Below are 22,951 nucleotides of genomic sequence, written 5' to 3'. Positions count from 1 at the left end.
AAATAAATAATTCTCCCAACCACCCTAGCTATGAACCTTGGACAATATATAAATTTGGAGGACATTGGGGCATGTAGCTATCACTGACATCTTGCAATCCAATACTACTAGGGACTTATGAATTGGAAATGGTCAAGACATCTGGAGACACTTCCATATGAGGTTCCCACTATAGGGGGTAGCTACTCTTCAAGCCTCATAACAATGGTCCAATATTAATCATTCAACATGTACAAACTCTACCCCTGCTAGTTTTGAACTTGTGATTTCCAAAGAGGAAATACATGTTCTTAACTAAATACTTTACAACCTTTATTATAACTATAATATCATGAAGCCCAATGATTGATCTATTATGATGTTTTCAAAGTAAAAATATTGAGTTTTACTTTTTTCTCAATAATTTAACAAAATTTGTAAATTTTAAATTAAACTTTCAAAAACTACAAATAAGTTTTAAATATAAACTCATTTAAAAAACAAGATATTTATTTGTAGAAGAATTTTCTCCAAAACAAATATTAAAAAAACATTTTCATACCTAGAGTGTTTAATAAATATGTCCATGTATTTGATGTTTTTATATTGAAAATTTCAACTAAATCTCTAGTAAAATTAAAATAATATAATATTATTTTTGATGTTTTTATGTAGAAAATTTCAACTAAGTCTTTAGTGAAAATAATATAATTAATAATATTGGAGCAAATTAATAAAACATTCAAAACATTAAAATAATTAATTACAGTAATCCTTAATTTTATCAAAAACGATTTACTATATAAAACCATTTCAAATTAATAATTCAAATTTAAATATTTGCTTTAAGGTAGGCACACAACATAGCAAATGGATGGTTTACTCCATTCCATTCACATATAGCTTCACGTGTATATTCACGTATAACATCTCCATTTGCTTCTGATTGGACGGTTTACAACATCGCAAATGGCTATAAACATGTTTACTCCATACCATACCATTGTCTCACAACAACGCAATTATAAACTTGTTAGAAAATTCAGGTCTATTATGAACACAACTCACTATTTGTACATAGGAAAAAACCATTATGATAAAATGATTAAAAAGATTTTTTCTAAACTAGATGTGGAGATCTTTCGCCATATGAGTTCACAATGGATGCATCTGTCCTCCTTTGAATCTGCAAAGTGAGGATGCTCTTTCACTTCACCTGCTCATTCTAAGTGCTTGTGGTGCCCTTGTTATGGTTGAACAAGGGAAGTAGATCCACTCTCTACTCATCGAAATTGGATCGGCTATAAATGTCCCTTGTTAATATATATGCAAAATGTGGGATTTTAGAAGATGGGAAGGTTTTAATTAAATACAGGAGGCCAAAAATGGATTCAGTGGTGATGTTTCTGATATTATATCAAATAGTCTCGTTGGGAAACACATTCACAGTGTTTGGACAAATAGATGGAGGCCTCTCTTTTCATTAAATGTTTAGGAGTGATTCACTTAGTTTTCAAAGTAATCGAATACGGATACTTCATTTTCTGGAAACTCGATTGAATTCTTATGAAGATTCTCAGATATATAGCCAAGTCTGTTGAGTCTTTATGGTTCATCTATTGCAAACTTCCAAACTAAGTTGTTGCTGCTTTGAGTAATGAAGTGATAAAACTTGATTTGTCTCAGTTGTGGCTTTCTATGTAAAGAGTCTGTTCCTATTCTATAGGAGTGGTTTCACTAGTTTGGTGTGTGGTTGAGAGAATATCTCAACCACACACCAAACTAGGGAAACCACTCCTATAGAATAGGAACAGACTCTTTACATAGAAAGTCACAACTAAGACAAGTAGGAATTAGTATTCCCACACACCACCTTAATAAGTACTTGTCTCGATATCAATTTGCAAAGTCTAGTTATGGTCAAACATAAAAGAATATGTTGATGTCCATATAAAGGAGCAACCATCCACTGGAATGCATGGGTGCTAACCGCTGCAACTACCAATCTTGTATGATGTCCTTCGCATACATGGTTCTTTCAACCATAATAACTTCATACATGTACCTGTACTTGTAAATCCCCCTCCAATATCATCATGGGTTTTATCGGATTACCCGTAACCATGCTCTGGGTTTTATTAGATCACCCCCAACCATGCCACCAAGGCTCAACTCAACCACAAAGGCACTCCAGCCACTCTTGGCTACAAACCTACCACTAGGGCACTCCAACCACTAAGGCACTCTAGCCACTCTGGGCCACAAACTTGCCACTAGGGCACTCCAGCCACTCTAGGCTACAAACCTGCCACTAGGGAACCCCAGTCACTGAGGCTCACCAAAGACCCGACTCAACTAGGCCAATGGTTTTCTCGGCTATCCCTAAACCATGCCAACATGAATCTCTGTCCCACTTCACTCTTATATGTGGTTTCTGGCTTACCACAAACCGACACTGCAAATACAAAGTGGTTTTTAGATTACCACGAACTTTATGGGGGTACACATGCCTTACAAGGCTTACAACACAACTCCAACTTTTGGAGTTACCAGGTACATACATTACAAAGACCACTACAAAACATCTATACTTGCTTACAATTAATATGTGACTCATAATACAACATGCTAGTGAGTCTATCTCGCAAAATCACACTAACTCACACAAACATTCAACTAGTTGTCCATCATCCCAAATTTTCACTTGCTTCGAACAAAATCAATATTTGTTGCCCTTCAACCTTGACCACTGAGCACCTTTGGTCTCTTCTTTCTATTTCTGGTTTAATTGTCTTGGATTCACCTACGTGATTTGTTAGAGTAGCTAATTCTAAAAAAAAAAAAACACTGCATTGAGTTAGCTAGGCTCAATGCTTGTAATTCCAAAACATTTATAAATACCACATTTTACTGTGGCAGAATATTACCGAAGAGACTCAAACCCAACTGTGATCCAAGTGTTATGGCTCGTCCATCACCACGCTGACCAACCCCCATTTCAAATTGATGGCCTCCATAGCACTGTGCTAAGTAAAATAAAACCTCCGCCCAAACTTTGTTAGCCACTTCAAGGGTTTTGTCAATGGAACAGCCTCCATTCATAAGAACCTCTAACTCCAGAATGGGCACAAGACCATTGTCTTGAAAGATAGCAGCATAACGTGCAAGTCCCCATGCAGCTTCCTTGACAGCTAATTCCAAAGGCCCATTGGGTATGTTGACAACTGTTTGTCATTTAGCAAATCTTGCACCTTGTTTGTAGTACTCAGTAGATCTTGAGGCTAATCCATCCAAACCCTGGCACCAAGATTCATTGTTTGATCTTGGTAGTGGAACTAAACCCTTGTCAACTTTGATGCCAGGAATAATATTCTACTCTCGCAAACAATCAACAAATTTCTTCCCATCGGTTGTGCACTGGTATAGGGTCTCTTCAAAAAGAATGAAACCAACTGCCAAGCATATAGGAAACTCATTGTTTTCCAGTCCGATGGAAGAAATCCTCTTCCCACAAATGGCATTGGACTCATCTTTGGCAAGAATACCACGAACAGGAGATGCTATAGTTTTCGCGGTTTGAACAAGTTCCTCGACATACAATCTAGCCCTGGTCGGAAAGGAGACCCTTTGGGTTGCTTGTGGGAATCGATATTTTGTGTAAGCGACTGCCCAGTCAATTGAAAAGTGACAAATTTCGCACTGGCATTGAGAATAGGGGCTGCCATTGCTGTTACCTAAACTTTCAAACATAAAATCCCTGAGACTTTAATCAATTGAGACTTAGATTGGGCATCGTTCCTCTCCGTAAATCTGAGGCCAATGAAGGCATGTTTTCCTCTGTCATCTTCAATATTCAATACAAACTGTAAATCTGAGGCCAATGAAGGCATGTTTTCCTCTGCAGTCTTCAATATTCAATACAAAATAGTGGGAGAAATCAGTAACAGTCTCAACAGAGCTCTACGGCTAAACAGTCTACCAGGATCCGCCAACTCAACTGCAGCAGTGGGGTTTCAAGTATCGGATCTACGAAAAAACCTGCCTCTCTCCACTCCAAATAACGCCTTCAGATCTAGGTCGTTCAACAAGCCCTCATCACAGTGATAGGTGGCGATCTCCGATTTGCCATTTATCACTGCCTCTTTACAATTCTAATTGTCACTGCATTCACAATGATTGAAGATATTTTAGCAAACCTTTTTACTTTGAATGTAGGTCTTTTATAGAAACATTATCGATTCTCATAGGAAGATATGAAATGGACAAACAAAAGATTAAAACAATACAAATATATTATCTTATTTCCTCAGCCTAGGATGGGCCAAGCCCAAGAGGGGCCAAGCCCTCAGGGCTCTGATACCATGATAAAACTTGATAGTGTAAACTATCTCCACCTTTCATTAATCAAATATCATATTACATATATACAAGAGTATTGTCTCAAGATAGGAAAACTATCTTGGACATACAATCTGTTGGTTGAGAGAATATCTCAACCACACACCAAACTAAGGAAACCACTCCTATAGAATAGGAACAAACTCTTTACATAGAAAGTCACAACTGAGACAATGTTAGGTCCCTATACTACTAGTGTAACCCCTTATTGTTATTAGTTCAACCACCTTATTATATTTTTGTGCCCATGTAGTCGCCATATTGTTATTATTGTGCCCCATAGAAGCCCACTATTGTTATTATTGTGCCCTTACAGTGTTATTGTTATGTTGGCTCTGATTATATTATGACCCCTTAGGCTCCTATATATAGAAAGGAGGTCTTGTCATTTGTATCATCCAAGAATTGTTCATTTGTGTAATGTAAAGGAGGTTTCCCCCCTAAAAGAGGCTTATTTCTAAGGCGTTGATCTATCTTTTCTATATTTTTGTGAGCTCGTTTCATAACATTTGGTATCAGAGCTTTAGATTCTAGGGTTTCACTACTCCAAACAGGACATCGTGGCATTTTGCTATAATGTTTTCACTACAAAGTTTCAGAAGATAAAACAAAAACCCATTTGAGAAGAAATTGGTCTCTACCCCGGGTCCGAATGTTAGATCTTTTCTTGCTATAGTTTCAGAGATATGATCTGAGGAATTTAGGGTTTTTGTAAGCTCCAGAATTTCATCTCAAACCGGTCATCGTGGAATTTTTGATATAATTTGTTTTCTATGATGATTCAGACTTTGAAATTAAAACCCATTTGAGGTGAAATCGTGGGGAAGCTCGAGCCCAAATTTCAGATATTTTTTCACTATATTTTCAAAGATGCAGTCCAAGATATTAAGGGTTTTTGCAGGCTCTCAAATTACATCCCAAACAGGTGACCTAGGGAAAATCGTCATAACAGTCTCTCTGAACATCAGATTGAAATTTCGTAAGAAGCTACAGAAAGAGGACGGGCTTTAGTTTTTTGTGTATATTTTTCAAATCCGAAGGTAAAAAAAGTGACACATGGCACTTCATACAAGTTTGCTCTTCTGAAAAGGTATATAATCGGGTCATCTTGGGATATTATGCATGACTCTTTCTTGGACCAATTTTGATCAAACTGGTGGCATTGGAAAGAGGATGCAGAGGGCTACTTCTTGTCGTGATTTCGGAACTAGAAGATCCAAAATTACAGATTTACAGTCGTTTCAAGATCGAGATCCTAAAATAAAGAAAAGGCGATATGAGGAAGTTTGATGGCAAGGATCCGGTAAATTGGATACTACAGATGGAGAAATATTTTGATCTACATGAGGTGCAACTGTTACAAAAGGTACGTATTTCATCTTCATATTTAGAAACTGATCAATTTTTATGGTCTAAAGGGCTTTGTTCTCATAAACCACTTGTTACGTGGTCAATTTTCATGGAGGAAATGATAACACATTATGAGGATACAAAGAGAAGCACCTTCTTTAGCCAATTGATAAATATCAAACAAAAGCGTTCAATGACAAAGCACATTGAAGACTTTAAAAAATTTAATATAAGGGAAAACGATATTCCAGAGAAGTAGAGGATCGATGTCTCCATAGGGACTTTAAAGGATAACATTCAACATGAGGTTCGTCTTTGGGAACCTGATTAATTGGAGAAGGCATTTAGGTTGGAAAGAAGAGTGGAAAGCAAAATTATGGCTACAATGAAGTCTACCCCTCACAACTATAAAGATGGAAGTGTTGTTTCTCCTAGCCTTTCACAACCTACAAGGTTGACACCACAACAATTGGAAGAAAAAGAGAAAAAGTACTTTGTTACAATTGTGATAACAAATACATTGAAGGTCATAATTGTGCTGAGAAGAAATTATTTTACATTAATTGTCAAGAGGAGGAAGAAAAGAATCAAGAAACATCAAAAGAAGAGGATATACACCAGGAACCAACCCCAGAGAAAGAAGAAATGAATCTGACCATATCTTGTAAAGCATTGGCAAGAATTACCACTCCTCAAACTCTCAAGATAGAAGGACATATTAAGAAGAAAAAGGTTCAAGAAGTGAAATATCACATCGAGAAAGAAGAAATGAATCTGACCATATCTTGTAATGCATTGGCTGGAATTACCACTCCTCAAACTATCAAGATAGAAGGACTTATCAAGAAGAAAAATGTTCAAGAAGTGAAAGATCACATCGAGCATTAAGAAATGAATCTGACCATATCTTGTAATGTATTGGAAGAAATTACCACTCCTCAAACTCTCAAGATAGAAGGACATATCAAGAAGAAAAAGATTCAAGCAGTGAAAGATCACATCGAGCATCAACAAGAAGTTCTCCAACTTTTAAAGGATAACGTCACTTTGCTGCAGAACCGATTGAAACAGCGAGCGGATAAACATCGCAGTGAAAGAAGTTTTGATGTAGGCGATTGGGTATTTTTTCGGATACATCTCAAGAAAGTTATTTATGAGAAGGAAATGTTGGCAATACTACATGCACTTAAGAAATGACAACCTTGCCTAATGGGAAGACACTTCAAGGTAAAAATGGATCATGATAGTCTTAAATACTTTTTAGAACAAATATTATCTTTATAAGAACAGAAAAAATGGGACACAAATATTTTGGGTTATGACTTTGAAATCATCTATAAAAAAGGGAAGAAAAATATTGTTGTAGATGCACTCTCAAGAAAGGATGAGGATGTGGAAGCATTATTTTGTGCTATTTCTATTATCCAACCAGATTGGATAAACAAAGCAAGGGATGAATGGAAGAAGGATGAAGAAGTGTGGCCACTAATTCAAAAGTTGCGGAAGATCCCAGTTCAAACAATATTGCAAGAACTTAATGAGAAAGGAAAAATCATATTGGAACCTAGAGCAGTCACAGAAACAAGAACATGACAGCTTTGAAATCAATTAATTTCAGAGTATCTCATCAAGTGGAAGAACTTACCCGCTAAAGATTCCACATGGGAGGACAAGAATTTTATACAGAAGCATTAATAACTACTCAAGCATTGAGGACAACACTTTTTGAAGGAGAGGGGCATGTTAGGTCCCTATACTACTAGTGTAACCCCTTATTGGTATTATTTCAACCCCCTTATTATATTGGTGTGCCCATATAGTCCCTATATTGTTATTATTGTGCCCCATAGAAGCCCACTATTATTATTATTGTACCCTTATATTATTATTGTTATGTCGGCTCTGATTATATTATGACCCCTTAGACTCCTATATATAGAAAGGAGGTCTTGTCATTTGTATCATCCAAGAATTGTTCATTTGTGTAATGTAAAGCTTATTTCTAAGGCGTTGATCTATCTTTTCTATCTTTTTGTGATCTCGTTTCATAACGGACAAGTAGGAATTAATATTCCAACATGAAGGAGGCAATTAAAAGGTGAACATTTAAACAATACCTGGTTGAATAGACAAGCTTGCTTTTATGTCATTCCTCCTCTGTCTCAAATTACACTCTAACAAAATAAAGCGAATTTGTGAATTTAGCTTATTTTTTATAGATGGGTTTTCTTGTTCAATTGGTTTGACATAAAACCTTTTCTTGAGCGACTGGGTTTTGCAGAGGTCCAAAGAAAAAAGAAAAATTGAAGTTGCAGAGGTCCAAGAAAACTCAAATGAAGAGCCTTCAACAACCTATAAGTTCTGCGTTTAGCCTTTGAATAACAAAATATTTGATATCGTTGCTTACCCATCAAAGGATAAAGAACTGGTGAAATCGCGTGCAAGCACAGAACCCATGGTTGTGTTAGACATCGACTGCAGATGCCAAAGATCATCTAAATATTTGCACCAGCTATACAAACAAAAGAAGAAAAATCAATCAGAGTTAATAAAGTTCTTGTCTGGGAAAATGAAAATATTGATGGTGATCACACTACAGATCGTGGTAATAATAATGCAGTGCCTTCGTCTTCTTCTTCCCCAATGAATCCTCCTTTCTCTAACACTTCAGCTAATTCACCTGTGCCTAAACTAATTTCAAATGGTAAACAATCCAATGGTTCCGCCAATTTCATAACATACAACCCCCAATTTCAGATCATATGCCTTGGTAACGGTCAATTTCATATCATAGGCCAAACCCCCAATTTCAGATCATACGCCTTGTGCTATGCAAAACCCTTCCATGCATTGGATTTTAATTTCACCTGGCCTGCAATTAAAACATTTTGGGTGTAATTAAATTGATCAAATTAATTTTAGACATATTTAGTATATTTAAAATGATCAAAATAATTAGATGTTTAACAATTTTTTTTATGAATGCACGTGACTAAAACTGGCCTAGATCCATCTTAACTCCGGATCTATCAAGCGCCGAATCTCTTGAGGTGCAATCTTTTCCTCAAATTTTGCACTAAAAAAAGAAGTTTGCAACTCAAGAGATTTGATCTCTCTCGGGATTTAATTGATTTGGAGTTAAGATGGATCTAGACTAGTTGTATATAAATACATATGGTAACCAAATCATTACCTCTTTTCCTTATGTTAATTACCTTGTGGATCTATTATTCCATCATGTAAATTCTCATATAATAACTATATATATATATATAACATCAAACATTTACATATATATAACATTATGTTTAATTATATATATATATATAGATATATTATAAAAAAAAATAAACAACATTAATAATGTATACGTAAACCTAAAGTAAATTATTATACAGGTATCTATATATATATATTCACCACAATAACCATGGGTTCCCAATACGTAATAAATAGAGTTCCCCACTATATTTGTCCCGATTCATTCACTATTAATGCCAACCATCATTACATAATGAAAAATAGAAGAAACAAATAAAAATGCATACATGCATAACAAAGCACCCTTTGCATTTCTCACGTTTAAGTGTCAACGTGCACAACCTCATACCATTGTGAAAATAAAATGAAAATCATCTATACCATATAGACGAGGCTATGAATCAATAAAGCTATTAGTGCTGAATTTAATGTAAGATGTTGGGAATATTATTCCCATATGCTGAATGTTGATCCATAGTTTAGTTGAACGCGTAAGTTTTATAAATTAAATGCACACAGGGTGAGCCCACCCCGTCACCATATTGAGGTTGGCGTCTAGTCCTTGTGCAAAATAATTATGAATCGTGTTATTAGTCCCCGCCGTCTCGGAATGGGATTATAGGAATCGAAAACGAGGTGATTATTAGTTGAGTTGTTTATTAGTGCTGGTTAATTTAGTATAATAAAAGTTTTTAGGCATATAGTGAATTTATCGTTTTATTTGGTTTTTTCTCTAGGTGGGGAGGCAAAAACATTATGTTATAATTATTTATTTCTTTCCGATCACTGTTAGACAAGCACAATGCTAGCATTAATTCCCAGGCATTTAATGTTTGGGATAATGTTCACTTATATCTCATTTTGTGGAGACAAACTTATATTGTCTTAATTCAGACAGGTGGTCTGCATGAGGCGAAACTTCATGAAAATGCACGTGGCGAGGGTGGTGAGCATGGCGAGCATGGAAAATTTTAGGGGCTAATGTTCGCCCAGTGGGCTAATTTTCCATGATTTTTCCACAAAAAAGATTCGCCAATTTCCAATTTTATAAAAGACGATTCGCCCAAATTTTAGAATATAAAATTATTTTACCTTAAAAATCGCCAACATTATAGAGAGACTATATATAAAATAATTATAAATTTGATTAATTTTACAAATATATCAATAAGCATTTATAATTTGCATATTAGGGATTAGTGAGATTCGCCAATGTTTTAAACTTCAAGAAAAATTTCCATCCTTAAAATTTTCCTTGGTGGCGAGAGGAGAGGAGGTGTATTATCTTTCAAAGTTGCCATTACCTTTCTGTGCAACAACTACCAGCATATGCAAATGATTATCTTCATGTCATTCCTGAAGACCGAAAAAAGAAAGATATCCTATGGAGGTAAGGACTTATATAGCGCACCTGCGTATCGAAAGTTTTTAGTTTCATAGAGGTCATCAGTTGGATTGTCGATGTGAATCAGGCTCGCCAGAGAAGAGCCTGAGGCTCACCAGAGAAGAGCGTAAGGCTGCCAAGAGAAGTGTGTAAGGATGCCAAGAGAGAATGGTCTCAATTGCTTGCAACTCAACGCCATTTAAGCCCTCCTATGTCACACTATGCAACATGTCAAGTATGTCACACAATGCAGCATGGCAATGATCACAAAATGCAAACATGTTGCTTACCTGTAGAGTATTCTTCCTTACTCTCACGAAGAGGGAGGAAGGTTTCCTCGTGCTTCACTATTGTATCAGACGCTTCCTTGACATCAGTTGCAGCTACATTTGCAAAATGAGCACATCTAGTATCTGTAGGGTAGCAATTCGAAAATTCCTCCAATCTCTTTTCAACTTGAATAAATGAATTTGCTAATGTCTTGCCAATCTTTAATCATATGTATATCCCGACGCTTTCAAAGTATGAAGTGTGTCCTAATTTTCTCGACGTTCACTTATTTCACGCATATTTACAATACTTTATTGGCTTTTTTGAACTCCTGTTGGTTATTTCAATATAAGTGATGAGACTTCCTTATTGCACATATTTCACTATCCTCTGTTCGTTCCTCCTTCATGCAGCTGCAACTTTACCTTGGCTTGTTGTTATGTTGAAGAACATAACTGCCAGTTCCACAATCAGAATTTCACAATGCGGCACTACATTATTTAAAGAAACATCACAATTTTTTCAAAATATCTACTCACTGCAAACTTATTCCCTTCGTTAATGCAATTATTCTAAACCTATCAACAAATATATTCTTTGAAAGCCGAAATTTGCAGCAGCAAAGCAAATTTTGCATTTCTTGCTCGGTTTTTACCCGCAAATTCTCCATTTCGATTTGATTCTGAACCGACTAGTACGAACTCTGGCTTCTTCACGTTGATGCATATTTCTAGTTCATATATTTGGCCCCATATGGAAAAAAAGATAATATTGGCTTATTCAACCTTGTAAAATGGCTCAAAATATTGGTACAAGCATCCTTTTTCTTTCTGGAAGATGATGACCTGCTACTGAAATAGTTTTCTCTCGACAAGTCCTGCAAACTTGGTAGCCCATGCATATCAATTGACTACTTCATAGGTGTTTTCTCTCGGAGAATCATGCATAATCGTATACAAGATGCGAGTTTCGTGCCTCGCCTCGCTTGGAATTGCTTGGACTTGAATTCAAATATTTTGAGCGTTCTGTAACCAAAATCATTGTCAGACAACATGGGTTCATTCACGTTAGGAAAGAAAGGTAAGGTTCCTGAAGGAAAGGTAAGGTTGGTATGGTAAGATTGTACCAGTAAGCGAGGTAGATGATCCAAGTGTGGTGACTAATGGAGAACTCAAGGGACATGTGAAATGCATGCAAGCTCCATGTGACAAGTCAAGTCTTTTCCTTCCTTTGTTCATATAATAATAGACAAACGTTATTTCATTATTTCCAACTAATTACAACCCTATGGTTGATACTCTCTTAATAGGCCATAAGCTTAATTAGTAAGCGTAATTCTAGTTAGAAGCTCGTAAATCATAAGGGTATATGCGTCAACAAGGTGATTTTTCACTGACATGCTTAATCTCTTGATATATATGCCTAAGGGTATCGTTAAATTACGTAAGGTATTGTAGTCTTGTACTAGCATAGATAGATAACAATATACTGATACTCGATGCTATTCTAAGGCTTAGTCGGATGCTTACTACCCCATATCCCATGATTCTACGCTGATACGTCGGTATGAAGTGTCTCTACTTATAAGACAATCCAACTCTTAAATACATGCTAGCTCTGAATAGTCAAACTCGAACTAAGCACTAATTAATCATGGCAGCAAGAGTAATTAGACTATCACATAAAGCTCAATCTATAAAATATTACTCTTGCTTAATCTCTAAATAATATCAGGTGAACCAACTTAAGCTTAACAGGGTCAAACTACAAGGGTCTAGTGGAATTCTTACTACAAGGTACTAGTATTTTATTCAGCTACATGGATAATACCAATACACCACGTGTTGTGATTTACCTTTAAATTCAAGTAGAGCAAGAATATAACCATGAAATCCAAGCTATTAAGATTTCTCATTGTTAGTCCATATACATATTTGATTACTCATTGTTAGTCCATAAATACATATTTGAAGTAGCACATGACCTTACAACTAGGAATACTTGTTAATGTAAGCTCTTGAAAGTCCAGGAGCATCATGTTATTGGCTCGACAACTTAGCTATTGACTAGGTCAAACATTATGTGTGATTGCTTCTATGTTCATATTTTTCTAATAAGGCATATTGCTTAGTACTAAGAGACCAATTTACACTGTAATTAACTTGCATAAGAGTACTATAAATATGGATTTACTTTATGCCATAGTCAGATTCATATGATTAGCTAGGTTAGCTTCGTAAAGAGTCTTAGTAAAGCTTCTAAGAGTATTTACACGACATGTTTCATTACACAAGCACCTTAAGGCAGTCTATTTAAAAAGCTCTTAATCGTCCTGCTAGGAAAATCATGATGTTGGTCTCTAGTATTTTTTAAAACCAGCCTTAGATTATCGCGACACTAGTCTCGTAGTTTTCTTCAAGTCCAAGGTAGAGACTAGCTATCGTGCAACCCTAGCTGTCGTGCAACCCTTCTTGTTTATATATGAGTTGTAGTGATATATGTATGTGAATCACATTGATATGTTGTAATATGAGTTGTAGTGATATATGTATGTGAATCACATTGATATGTTGTAAACCACACTAAGTTGTTGTATGTCTCGTAACACGATGTTAGTTATGGTACATATGACATGTTATAAAAACCAAAATTAAATTGTGCACACATCGTGTTATATGAGTCGTGTTGATATATCGTGTGGACTGCGTTGATATGTAGTTTAAGTCGGTATTGATATATTTTCTCATAATTAATTCAGTGATACGTACCAAATTTTCTTTTTAATATACCCATTCGGTTAAAATACATATTAACATGATTAAACGTCAAGGGGAGACCTGAGTTGAGCTAACGTACATATCAGGCTAGTTACATTGAATTTATACATGTCTTTAACAAATATTTTGTGAGTACTAGACAAACTCACATTGATGGCCAAATAAATCTTATGTCTATATTGTTAAACTTTATACAAAAGGCCGTTGGCCGAATCCAAATTTCATATAGTCTATTCATTAATATCTAATCCATGAAGTTGGTATGTCATAGAGCAAATACTATCATCTAGATCTAAACTAATGAATATCCAGGAACTGATACAACGACTTTTGTTATGAGTCTATTGTGGCACCTTCTCGGGAATAGTGCTATTATCCCGGTAAGGGCATATCACGTCATTAAACATAGTAACGAGCAAATTATAACGAGTTTAACATAATAGTAGTAAATCCAAGATGTTACTAGAAACATGGTATTGATTATAGTAAGTGTTTTCAATAGTCTAATTGGGCTTAGGTGATACTAAGAATATTTCTCATGGTTACACAAGTAATTGGGCTTAGGTGATACTAAGAATATTTCTCATGGTTACACAAGTACATGAGTATAGCACTCAATGATCATATATCTCATGGTTACACAAGTACATGAGTAGAGCACTCAATGATCATATAGCATTATAATTCACTACCCTTTCTTAGTCTCCTTATTCAAGAAAATTATGTTATATGGCTCACATATGTAAAAGAGTTGATATCGCTTCATTACAGGACTTGAATATATTTGTTCATTTACCTCATGTAAGTGCCATATTCAAGCAAGTAGTTCCATATGATTGTGAGACCATTGAGATCTAAATAAAGAGGTATATAATGGTTAACTAGCTCTTTTACTTTAATATACAAGTTTCAAAAGTAGTATTTGCATCAGGGTAATGCACCAACTTATTCCTTAATTATGAAAAAACATTGGGATTATAATTTCTATATCCCAATCATATTATAGAGTCCTAACATTCATCCAATATGCAAAATAAATTATAATTCCTTCAAAAAATTACAAGAACAACCCTTACCATTAACTATAAGCATCTCTTCTAGATTATTCATCTTGATCATACATAAAATTTAGCATTCATGCATAATTAATGCATGGGCATGCACTCAAGACTTTTCCATCATAAATAAACATACTCAACATTCATAAACAAAAGGGCATATGTATTATTACTTATTTGGTTTATTTAACAAGAAATTGAAGGAGGGACTTCCACTCTCCTCCCAACCGTAGATCAATTGCACCGTGAACTCTCTTGCATTTGATCACCCCTGAGTAGGATCCAAGTTTTGAGGAATTTGTGGGTGATTTATCAATGGGTTTACTTCAACACTCTCAAACAAGTTTACTCTGATCTTTTTTTTTCCCATGTTGATGGTACTAGAGGCGTGACGAGGCTCTCAAGCACTGGATGGTTAACCATAGTGTGGAAAGGCACTGTGCTAAGCGAGAGGTAATATGATTTTATACCATTATGTTCCACTGCCTCACCACCTCTAACTGCGGCTGAGTAGAGGCACCACCCTAGTTCCTTCATAGGAACTCTTTGTCCTTTTGGACTTCGAGGGGAGAAAACGTTGATTTCTTGTCATAATAAATTTTTGATATTCTAAGTTATCTGTTAAACATGTGTAAATAGTTAATTACAATTAGCTTGGCAATTGAAACAAAAGGTAAATGGATGAGGTATGTATTTAAATGACTCATTTATTGAAGAGGTAATATTAGAACAACTCCTTTATTTATGAGCCTAAGCCTGAAAATAACTCATTGAGTTTAGAAGGTAAGCCTTTTCGATAGTACTCCCAACTCAAGTGGATATACACAATGGTTGCAAAGAAACATTCTATTTATACTTTACTAAAAGTTATGAAGGTATATTCACTAAATTAACCAACTCAGTTTCTTCCCCCAAAGGTAATTGGCTAGTAAATTTGATATGAAGGTATCGTGATAAAATTTTAAAATTACTATTATTTTTCATCAACACTACCCCAATAATGTTGCAAGTTGGATTACAATACTAGTGTTTATAAAATTTCCTAGCCCTCTACCTCATAATAAATGTGATTGTTGTAGTTATTCTGGTCAGAATAGGGGTTGAGTTTACCCAGCTGCAGAGGGTTCAGTAGTTGACCCAACATATAAGGTTGCAGTTTTTTCAAGGTAACAAGCAAAAATCAACATTTTTCCCTCAGATCAAAGATTCGTAAGGCATTCCAACTTTCAATTGTGTTATTTCAAATTGATTTGTAAATAATTAATATCAATTATCAATTAGAGTTTCGGTCAATTGTGGTTCTTTCCACTTTGGTGTGGTTGTCACTGCTACATTTAAAATAGTAGGAGTAAACAAGGGAATGTTACAAACCTCACCCCCTTAAAGGAACACAATCCTCAATGTTTTATAACAGGGAACATAATTAAGTGAACCATATAGCCATGGTTCCTTGCATCAATGCCAGCTGCTATGTCTTGAATTTTTCATTCCATTCATATCATTTAGTGTCTTCATAAGAACATATTCCGCTCATTACTTCCTGGAACATACCCAATGCATATTTGATACCATTGTGTATGCACATGATTTTTTTGAAAATACCAATTTACATCAGTTTACTCTCCCTTGCAATCACATACCTTCCAAATTCAAGCATCCCCTCTCTGCTTCACAGCTCCTCAGGAAATCCATCTCTTGGCAAGGCTTCCTTGCACAACAAGAGTATTGATAGCCAAGGGGTTTGGTTTATTAACACAACACGTGGTATTGGCATCTCATGGTGATCAGTGCATGTCGTAGATTTCTAGTATCATCGCAATGGTCTCGATCTTGCAGTCTTTAGCTTTAGTATGCTTTCACTATGTACTTGATCAACTTCATACATATGTGTTTGAAATTTTGATAATTTACCTACATGAGAAGTGCACAATTCTTATGACATTGATTATAATACTTTAAACCATATCAAATTATAACTTAAACAAAAAATTCTTTAAACTGATAACTAATACTTATCTTTATGGTTTCCCTTTGTTCCCTTGGCTTTACAAGCACTGAGTGTATCTAAAGTGAAGCAAGCACTCAGTGATGTATATGCTCCATAGCTTTGTCTTTACTAAATAACTTTATCTTTACCAAATAACTCTATCTTTAGATAAAAAATCCAACTCACTAAGTGGTTTCTCATTCGAAGCAAGCACTCAATGGAATTGGAAAATATATTTCTATACACATTATTTTCGTACAACTCCAAATAAGCCCCACCCCTCTCTTACCTCCTAGTGAGTGTGGGCGTTTTCCATATAGGTAGTCATCTATCAGCAGGAATATCATATGCCACCACAGCTCCCCATATCAGCGCAATTCTAATATCATCTTAGCTACCAATATCATCTACAACCAAGGTAGATATGATCACAACTCCAATATCATATGTCATCAAGGAAAACATCATCACAACTCTAATATCATCTACCACCAAGGAAGACATCGTCACAAATCTAATATCAAGGCGGTATTATTGTTTGGAAAGCAGCAAGCATTTTGTCAATCTACAAGAACTTAGTGGTTTTTTTGCAAAGCAAAAAATTAGTGGTGCTAATAGATGAAATGTAAGCACTGAGTGGTTTCTTAGTCGAAGCAAGCACTCAGTGGCATATGTGCTTCATTATTTGACTAAGGAAATTAGTTAGTTGTTAGTATATTCGGTGACACGACATTCACTATTTCCTTGTCATAATCATAATATAAACATGATCACAACAATGTCATAAGCATATGGGAAGAAAAAAAAGGGTTCACACTTTCTCTATGGGTCCCTTACATGATAGGGAGGATTATTGGGCAACCTTACCAAGTTACCCCAAGCATATGATAGTCATCATATTTAAAACATTAATTACGCATCCACCTACTATGATAGTTTTCAACAGATGACTTGTCACATGAAATGGCATCATTATACATTTTGGAAAAACATCCTTCTTATGTTATTTTCATAGTTGCCATGTCATTTCCCATCTAAGTGAATCTAGCCAGGCCATCTTGCCTAATATGTTACCTTCTTCTACCCTCTATCACAATTTATGGGAAAAGATTTAGTCATAATTGAAATCCTAGTTGGGTTTTATTCATCTCCTCCTCATGAGCCCCTTTACTTCGCTTTTCTCCCACCCAACAAACCAAATAAAGACCAAACAAGGTGTAGCAACCTCGAGTTAAAAGTTCATGTAATAAAGTTAATAAAGAAAAGAATAATACCAAGGTCATGAGACGCTTATTCCAAGATGAATGTTGGGAAAGACATCCTAGTGGGTGTTCATTTGGTTTATTATGGCTAAGGAAATCGACAAAAGCAATGGAAAAGGCATTGAAAATGCAAAGAGGAATCAATCGACATTTTATTTATGAAAATAATGGAAAATAGGATAAAAGGAAGGTGAAAGGTCAAAGGTTACATGTGAGGAGGAAATTGAAGGAAAATAATAGAAATTGAAGAAAATAGAGGCCTCATTGATAAAAAGGCTTTTAAGGATCAGTTCACAACTTTTGACAGTTAACCTTTTGTTAGTTCAGTTTTGGAGCTCTCTCTTTATTCTCTCCCTCTCATACTCTTGCACACTTAGAGAATTCTTGGAGCACTCTAACATTGGAGAAAGGAATGAAAAGAAAGGACAAGAAAAAATGGAAACAAATATCAAGCAAGGAAGAGTTGGACCAAGCGGCTACAATGGAATTACTTGCAGGTATTGAGTTACATGTATGATTTCCTTGCTAGATTTGGCATGCATCGTACATGCATGTGTGTATTTGGTTCTCTTTCTTTCATTAGCTTTGGTTTTTCCAGGTGTTGTAGTGGTTTCATTGCCTTTACATTTCCATATAACCATGGTGTGATGGTGTTCTTTCATTTGTTGAGTTGGATTTCTAGATGGTTTTGAAACTAGGTGAGGTGGTCTCAGGAAAAATTCCAAGGGTTTAGGAATCCCTTGACTGATAGTGGTGGGATACATGGTAAAGCTTGAGGGTGTAGAAGGGAAAATTCCTCAAGGTATTGTGAAGAAATATGGAGGAATCCATGCTTTTTTAGGGCTTAGTGATCCCTTAACCAGTTTTGGTGGGATTGCGGTAAAGTCTAGCAGTGTATGTTTCTTTATTTGGGCCTAGGAATCCATTGACCGATAATGGAAGGATTTCGGTAAAGCCCAGTTGTATAGGTGAGGTTTTTGGGCCTATAAATCACTTGAATGGTAATGGCAGGATATGCAGTAAAGCTTGAGGAAGCCCTCGTTGTTTTGTTGTGAGCCCTACATTCATGCTTCGTATATGGCACAGGGGGTGATTGTCTAAAAGAAATATTTGGTTTAGCCCAATCTATGGTCGGGTGGTACGTGGAAGTCCCTGACTTGGTTGGATTTGGAAAATGTTAATAAGAGCTCTTTCCCTCTTATATTTCATGAGTATTATACTTGTTATTATATGGCTTTGATGGTTGTTCACTCATTGTTATTATTCTGGTTATATGATTGTTATAAGCATGGTTTTATGACAGACTTTAGTTAGGGATATCATCATGTTTTGATTAGTAAATAAATGGTTAATGAATGCATGGCCTAATATATTTTATTACAACTATTGTGAGAGGGCATCAAACCTTCTTAATGAGTTTTAGATAAGTATGAGACCCCTATGTTCATATATGCATTTATAACTTGTAGATTACATGTTCTCAACGTTTTTGACTAAATGAATTCCATGGTTGGGCCTCGTTATATAGGGTGCTTGACTAAGTTTTATATAAATATATTTTTATTTATGTATTTTATCAATCTAGAAAGTTCTATCATGTTCTGGGTAGAGGTCAGGATCCTAGCCCTGAAAAAGTGGCTCAGATATCGGGGTCACATGCACAAAACTAGGTAAATTATATTGTAGTTACTAGGAGGTAGGCTTATCCATCTGACTGGAAGCTTACAATCACTGGCTTGCCCTTTTATGCATGCAACTAATATCCTAGGTCAGTGAAGAAGAAAGTTAACTTAGGGTTTTGGCACCTAGAGTGGTTGGTTAGCTTCTAGGGGTCCTGTAGCTCTTGAGGGTGGTTAGTAAAGTTTTGTTTGGACAATTCCACTTCCCTAACTATACCAAGGTATTAGATGAAACTCATGATGAGAACAAAAGAAATTTTAATCATGATTTCATAGACTCTAATATTGGATCAAAGACCCACCATGTTCCAAAGATCGATATGAGAAAGTTTGATGGCAAGGATCCCGTAACATGGATACTACGGATGGAGCAATATTTTGATCTCCATAATGTGAAAAATGCACAAAAGATATGCATTGCAACTTTATATTTGGAACCAAATCAGTTTGTATGGCATCGATGGCTTTGCTCTCATAAAAAAATTGTCACTTGGTCAATTTTTACAGAGGAAATGATAGCACATTATGAGGATACAATGAGCAACACCTTCTTTAGCAAATTGATAAATCTTAAACAAAAGGGTTCAATGGTGGAGCACATTGAGGACTTCAAAAAACTGTATATAAGGGTAAATGATATTCCAAAGGAGCATAGGATTGATGTGTTCATAATGACTTTAAATGATAACATTTGGTATCAGAGCTTTGGATTCTAAGGTTTCATTGCTTCAAACAGATCCTTGTGGAATTTTCTCTATAACTTTTTTTCTACGAAGCTTTTGAAGCTGAAAAAAACCATTTGAGACGAAATCATGATGAACGTTGTGTCTAAATTTCATATCATGTCTCGTTATAGTTTCAAAATATGATCCAAGGAAGTTAGGGTTTTTGTAGGCTCCCAAATTCCGTCTCAAACAGGTGACCGTGGGAAAACTGTCATAACTTTCTCTCCGAGCATTAGATTCGAATTTCGTAAAAAGTGACAGAAATAGGACAGATTGTAGTTTCTTGGGTATCATTTTCAGGTCTGAAGGTTGAAACAGTGACACGTGGAACTTTGTACAAATTCACTCTACTGAACTAGTCTATAATCCGACCATTTTGGGAGATTGGGAATAACTATTTCTTAGAGAATCCGATCTTGATTAGAATTATGGGGTTGGAAAGAGGACTAATAAGGCTAAAAAAAGGATGAAATTTTAGACCTTCGAGATCCACAATGAGATAGATACAACATATTCAATATCGTGCTCCTACAAAAAGAAAAAAAAAGTGTGTATTGTTTTAAAATTTTAATAAGTTTTGTTTGAAAAAATAATTTGAAGTGATTCAAAGGGCATAGTGAAGCATAATAATGGGGGAATACACTAGTATTACAGGGACCTAATAGGTTGAGTCATATCATAGTAACTCTTCATCACATATCTACCCTGGTGGACCTGTGAACTTGGGTAAGTGTGGGAGGTGGGTGTTACAGGGTGGTATCAAAGCATGGTTCAACACTTGGACTAGATGGGCGAGATGTGTTTGCCATGAATACATGTTGGTTGTATATGTATTTTTTATTCATATTAGTTGTCTATATGGTTGTTATTCATGCATTTTTATGGTTATGGTTCTCATGCAAGATGTCAGTTTATTGATGTGATTATGATTACGTATGTATCATGCTAATCTAGTTGACCTTGCAGATGAGATATCCTCCCCTGAACTATATTGAGTTATGTTGGGTATGTTTATGTTTGGTTTATCTAACATGATATACTTACAGGAAGTATAAATCAGATATGGCTAGCAAAATGATGAATTACATTTCACGAGATTCTACTTACAGATCAGATGAACAACATGGTGATGGGTACTCTCCTGAAATAGAAGACACTTTGAGAAGTTTGAAGGTAGAAATAAGAAATTGCAAAGAAGATAATGAAAAAATGATTCAGTCACAAGAGAGACTTACCAAGGCAAAAGAGAAACAAGTAAATGTCAATGCAGTTATCCTTCAGAGTTTGTCAAAGATAAGTGGAGCATATGGTAGAAAATATCATGGTGGGCATAAGTAGGATATGGATGGAATTGTTAGAGATAGTATATTCTTGGTTAGACTTGATAGGAAAGGCAGTGGACATGGGGTTTACGCTAGTTCTAGTTTAGAAATGTATCATGGTCATCATTGCTATCATCCTTGTAGGAGGAGTGACAGGGGATATTTTCTAGATGAGTTCAAGAAAGCAAAGCCACCTACATTTGATGGACAATTGAAGAAACCGAAAGATGTAGAGGCATGGTTTCTTGGGATGAAGGATTTCTTTGAGTTGTATGATTACACAGAGAACATGAAGTCCATGATAACTATTTTCAACCTCAAAGGGAGAGAAGATATATGGTGGGAAGATGTGAAGTGGGTTAGAGAAATATAGACAGAGGAGTTGAGTTGGAATGAGTTTAAATGGTTTTTCTACAAGAAGTACTTGTAAAAAAGGTACTATGATAGTAAATATAACGAGTTCTATGAGATGTGTTAGTATCAGTCTTGTTTGCTTGACACTAGGATCAAATGTTCTTTTACTAGGCTTGTCAAGACTCTCAAAATCAAATTTTGTCATGTCACTAACTTTACACAGTAAAATTTGGTCATTGTTTGGTCAATCTAGGAATAAGTTCTGTATTTTGGAAAATTCACCTATGTTGGTCACCTATCTCATTTCTATGAACGTGTCATAATAAAAGAAAGTCCATCATCATCATCATTCCATTCATTTTTAGGTCTTCCATTAGGTCATTAGGGTTTCCAAGGTCCACCATTACCATGTATAAATCCAGCAGTGAATAGACCATGACAAGAAACTCTTTGACATTGATTTGTTGAGTTATCACAAATTCATCATGTTTTCAGTTTGAAAGCTTGAGAAGAAGAAGTTCCAGTGCTCAGGAAAGTGAAAAGACAGCTCAGGTTTCAGCCTTAAAGGTAACTCTGTTTTCAAAAGTGAAAATCAGTTTTTCAAAGGTTTGTGGGTCCCATTTCTTTTCAAAAGGAGAAATTAATTTTCCGATATAAACTTAAAAGCCCCAAACTTGTCTTATTTACCTCTCATTCACTCTTGTGCATCGAGGTCACCTTCCCAAAATCAAGAGAAACTCGATTCCATAGGCAAAATTGGCAAAAACTTCAAGGCGCTGCGCTCAGGAAGACTGTGTTGTGCTTGGGCCATAGTAGCCAGAAATCGCCCAAAAGGCTCCCAAAATCGATTTTTAATCTTTATTACCTGATTTCATTGCATCTTAAGCTAAGATACAAGTAAGCACACCATTCTACTTACCTCTTTGTTTTTTAAAATCAATTCATACCAAAGATATCTTCAATTATGGTTTTTCAGTGAATTTCTCATGCAAAAATGATAGGGTTGATGATGGCAATTTTCCTCTCTTGATTTTTTAACATGTAAAATCTTACCCTACACCCATATACATGTTTGATATGCTATTTTAACCACTCAATCAACCTTAGAGCATAAATTTAGCTCACTAAAAGTGAAACCCTAGTTC

At 35.5% G+C, this 22,951-nt stretch overlaps 1 pseudogene; it reads right to left on the bottom strand.

Moving 5' to 3' along the window:
• Positions 1 to 2,886: 2,886 nt before the first annotated feature.
• Positions 2,887 to 3,704, bottom strand: LOC149228700 (fructose-bisphosphate aldolase 3, chloroplastic pseudogene; annotated as a pseudogene).
• Between the last annotated feature and the right edge of the window lie 19,247 nt (positions 3,705 to 22,951).

Source organism: Pinus tabuliformis, chromosome J (genome assembly GCF_031772625.1).
Source record: "Pinus tabuliformis cultivar Carrire ecotype Pingquan chromosome J, CPIR1, whole genome shotgun sequence".
Classification (NCBI taxonomy): domain Eukaryota; kingdom Viridiplantae; phylum Streptophyta; class Pinopsida; order Pinales; family Pinaceae; genus Pinus; species Pinus tabuliformis.
The sequence above is the reverse complement of the archived record's forward strand: the minus strand, read 5'-3'. Positions and strand labels throughout refer to the sequence as shown.